Genomic DNA, 4,817 nt, shown 5'->3' with positions numbered 1-4,817 from the left:
GATGGTATGATGACTAAATGCCAGAGTCCAGGCCCCGCTCATGCTTCTTCGACGCGGACGAGCGCAGACGGGCAGGACTCTGGCAAGACTCCGGCTAAGCGACGGCGTCCCACTGCGCGGTCCCGCTGCGCGGGAGAGGACGACTTTAAGTAGGCATCGCAATGAAGAGCTCGAGCGTCGGGATGCTCCAAGATGGCGCCCGCCTAGATGGACAAAGCACTGGGAGGAACCTGCTGGACAGGAACAGGAAGTTGAAGACTGTGGGGCACTTCCTTCCTACCACCCCCCACCCCTCCCCAAAATGGACTCCTCGCAAAAAAAGTGCAGGCAAATGCCAACCTGAGGAGTTATTCAGATAAAAATCTTCATTTCCAGAAGGTTTATGCTGCTTGCTGGTGGATTTCTTGTGCAGAATTGCAAATTTTTTATTTTCGCGAGTGCGAGATTGTTGCTGCTCGCCGCATCTCCAAGCTCGCAATTGCGAAGTATCGCGATACGTGATCACGGCGTACTCGCGTTGACAAACTCTCGCTGTACAAGTTGGCAAGCCGCGATTACGTAATCGCGCTTGCAAAATTCCCGCGGGATCCTGCAGCAAGATCCAAAATGGCGCAGCACTCGCAAAATATCAAGAAAAATAACTCGGCAAACGATGAATGACGGTAAGTAAACGCCGCGCGCCGCAAAATTGTATCACCAAGAAAAAAAAATCCGCTGCGTGCGAATTTGCGGATTTTGCGGTAAATTCGCAAATCTCGCGGATTGCGAATTTACCGAAAATCCGTAAAATCCGTGAGCGGAACGGATTTTACGCCCATGCTTAGTTGCCCTGTTCTGAGTATCAGAGAAGAGTCAGGGGAGATGGCCTACTTACAGGCAGCAGTTCTGACACGCTTCAAAATGTATTACACAACACTGTATGAGAGCCAGCTTGGGGTGGAGATAGCGGAGATTAGTGAGTATCTTGAGACGGTTCACCTTCCGGTACTGGATAGCGAAGATGCAAAGGATCTGGGTAGCTCGATAACACTATCGGAGATCAGGGCGGCCATTAAGCAAATGGCTAGAAATAAGACACCGGGAGTGGATGGCCTCCCGATCAAGTTTTATGTGAAATACATAGATAGTGTGGCGCCTAAACTACTGGCGGTGTATTCTGAGGCTATGGCGTTGGGCCGCTTACCAGCATCAATGAGGGAGGCCCTGGTGGTACCGCTGCTAAATCCCGGCAAGGAGGCTTCTGATGTGAGGTCGTATAGGCCCCTCTCCATGTTAACTGTGGATTACAAGATCTTAAGTCGTATACTGGCCACCAGGCTGCTGCCACATATGACCTCACTGGTCCACGAAGACCAGGCAGGTTTATCTCGACGAGGAGCACGTCCACAAACATTCGCCGCTTACTCCGTGTTTCAGGTGCCGCCCGGGATTCAGAGCATGAACCGGCGGTTTTATCGGTGGATATTGAGAAGGCCTTTGATAGCCTCGAATGGAACTATCTGGATGAGGTCCTGAAGAAATTCGGGTTGGGAGATGGATTCGGGCGCTGGACGAGAGTTCTCTACTCCTCTGCCACGGCCAGGGTGCGACTGGGATCGTTGGTTTCAGACACCTACCCGGTATGTAGAGGGACGAGACAGGGTTGTTCTCTGTCCCCTCTGTTGTTCGCCTTGGCGATGGAACCGCTAGCGGCGCAAGCATGGACGGGGGCAATGTTCAATGGGGTTGGATGGGACGCGGAGGCGCATTATATTTCCTTATATGCAGATGATCTGTTGCTCTACCTGGAGGATATGGAGGGGGCGCTGGAATGGGCAGTGGGGATGTTGTCCAGCTTCGCTAGGTTTTCGGGCCTTAAAGTGAACTGGAACAAGACCTGTGTGTTCCCGCTGCGAGTGGGAGTACAATACCCTCCTCTCGCGATGGAGGTGGTATGGGAGGACACATCCTTCACATATCTAGGAGTCCAAATTTACCACGACGCTACCAGCCTGTTGGAAGGGAATATCGGTCGTAGCATTAGGGCTCTGAAGGGCAGCATGGCCTTCTGGGCCTCCCTCCCCTATCAGTGCAAGGCCGAGTGGCATTGATGAAGATGGTGGCGCTGCCTCGGCTGCTGTACTATTTTCGCACCCTACCAGTCTGGATCCCTCAGCGGATATTTAAGGATTTGAGATCAATGGTTATAGACTTCCTTTGGGGACGTGCACGACACAGGGTGGCGCTGGACACTCTGGTCAGGCCCAAGCAGGACGGTGGGTTAGCGGTACCGGATTTTGAACTCTATTATCTGGCGGCTCAACTACAGGTGTTGACCCAAAACATTGCTAGAGAATTTAGAGGCCCGGACCAATTGAAGGGGATAGGTATTCAGAGGCATGTCTTATCATATATTGTAATGCAACAGAGGCTAGAGTTGGGAGCCCTCACCATGGAGGAAAGGACGCTTCGGCTGTGTTGGCAGAGAAGTTTGAAACGAGCGAAGGTGGCCCGGCCGTATGCTCCGGAGTTCCCTCTTGGGATGCTGACGGCGCTTCCACACGGGGGTGATTGGTCCCCGCTGTTAGAATGGGAGGAGTTGGGACTACAGATGATAGGGGACCTCTATATAGACGGGAAGCTGGCTCCATTTAGGGATTTGCGGGATCAGTTCGATCTCCCGGAAGGGCACTATCTCCTGCATGCAGCGGTGGTGGCAGCAATCCAAAAACACTGAAAGGGTGGGCTGGCAGAACCGGATGTGACCATGGCATGTCAGTACGTGGTGATGGCCGCGGGCACATTTAAAGCAGTGACCTGCCTCCAGTCCCGAATGTTGAACGAGGGTCTAGAGCCGTTACATGCACTGAAATCAAAATGGGAGGAGAGCGTAGGCAAGCCCATACCGGATACAGTTTGTGGTCACATATTGAAAAGGACGTGGAAGGGTAGCAGGAACGTCCGCTTTCAACAGGTACACTTCTTCATTCTGCACAGGGCCTATCTGACCCCGGGGAAACTTAGGCGACACTTTCAAGTGCAAGGCGCGGCCTGCCCGAGGTGTTTGGCACCGGAGGTCGAGCTGGATCATATGCTGTGGGGGTGCCCGAAGCTGGGGGACTATTGGCCAGAGGTGGGAGAGGTACTAAATGCAGTTACTGATCGGGAGGTGGAATTTGATATGGCGGCGTGCTTGCTGCTCTGGTTTCCCCACACAGCGAAGACAAAAATCGCGAGCAAGTTTATTGACCTGGGACTTACACTGGCCCAGAGGGAGATTACTTGGCACTGGAAGTCCAAAGAGGGCCCAGCAGCGAGGAGGTGGACGAATGAGTTGTTGAAGTGGGCCAGCTGTGAGAGTGTGATCAGAATGAGGCAGGCGACCAGAACAGACAATGAAAAGAGCTTAGAGATGGCGAGGGCCTGGGAAGTGGTGGTGCAGGCGCTACGAGACTACCTGATTGAGGACGAGGAATAGGCACGCTCGGAGGGCGGAGTTCTGTGGTGATAGGAAGATAGATTGCACATGCCCGACTAGTGGTGAACCCTCTCTTTCACGATTGACACTTATTACCCATATCAGCAGCACGTTGGGAGGGTGGGATGGTTGTAGGGGTGTTACTAGGTTACAGTAGGGCCATTAGGGGGAGTGCATGAGGCGAGGGGTCGGGGGCTATGGACATGGGACATGAGGTACTAGCCGACATTTTAGGGATGATAGTGAGGTCCGGCAATCAGTCCTAAGAGCTGGCCACTGATGTACGACACAGACCGGACCCCGCTGCGGTGCGCACCGTTGTCACTCAGGTGGCCCACACAGGGGGCTTCATAGCATTGGTCAATGGCTAGTGGGGGGGGGGGAGTTAGGGGTGAAAACAGAAAGCAGATGCCAAATCATGTTGTCATCCAGTCATTCCTGAGAGATGCCCATCGTAATGGACTGCAGGCGCATACCGGTACGCCGCCCAGCCTTCGGAATGTGGGCTAAATGGCTGTGTACAATCTTAACGACAATGGATAATGCTATGCAATGCCTTGAATGTAATGGTTGACTCATCTCGATGTAGCATATGTAATTCTGCAATAAAAACAAATTAAAAAAAAAAAATCGGGAAACTGCAAAACCTCATTTGCCCCCATCAAGTTACCCAACTCCCTAATCCCCCGTTGTCCCCAATCCATCATCACTGAATCTCCAAAGATCTCTCTGGGAAGAGTGGTGTTTCCATTTATTTGTGTATAAGCATTAAACCTTCCAAGCCCAAGCTTTTTACAAAGTGATGTCCAAATGTTATATGCTGCCTTCAGCGTCTTGAACCTAGTCCTTTTGAAGTAATTCGGATCTGACATCTTCAAAAAACAATTCTCCACATTCTCTCTCATGAGAATTGCATATATGTCAGATGATCCTATCCTTATTTGTGGGTCTGAAGTGTCTCCCCCATCAGACCCCACATATATTGAATGGCCGCACCCCATTAATACAGTCTGAAATCGGGGACTCCCCATCCTCCTCTATCCCTTGGGAGGGTCAAGAACCGAAGTGCCCTCTTGGTTTTACCCTGTGCCCAGATAAATCTATTTATGAGTTGCTCAATAGCAACAAACCATATACCTTCGAAGGTCAGTGGTATTGTCCTGAAGAGATAAAGAAATTTAGGTTAGATGATCATCTTTATTACATTAATGCGCCCTACCAAGGTGAGATGTAGTTTGTGTATCCGGTCAAGATCCCTCTTAGTTTATACCAGTATAGGACCGATGTTGTGTTCTACCAGTTTCTCTAAATCCACCGTAATTTGTATCCCCAGATATACTGCTGATTGAACTACCCGTCC

This window comes from Lissotriton vulgaris, chromosome 6 (assembly GCF_964263255.1).
Source record: "Lissotriton vulgaris chromosome 6, aLisVul1.2, whole genome shotgun sequence".
Taxonomy (NCBI): Eukaryota; Metazoa; Chordata; class Amphibia; order Caudata; family Salamandridae; genus Lissotriton; species Lissotriton vulgaris.
This window is presented reverse-complemented; position numbering follows the sequence as displayed.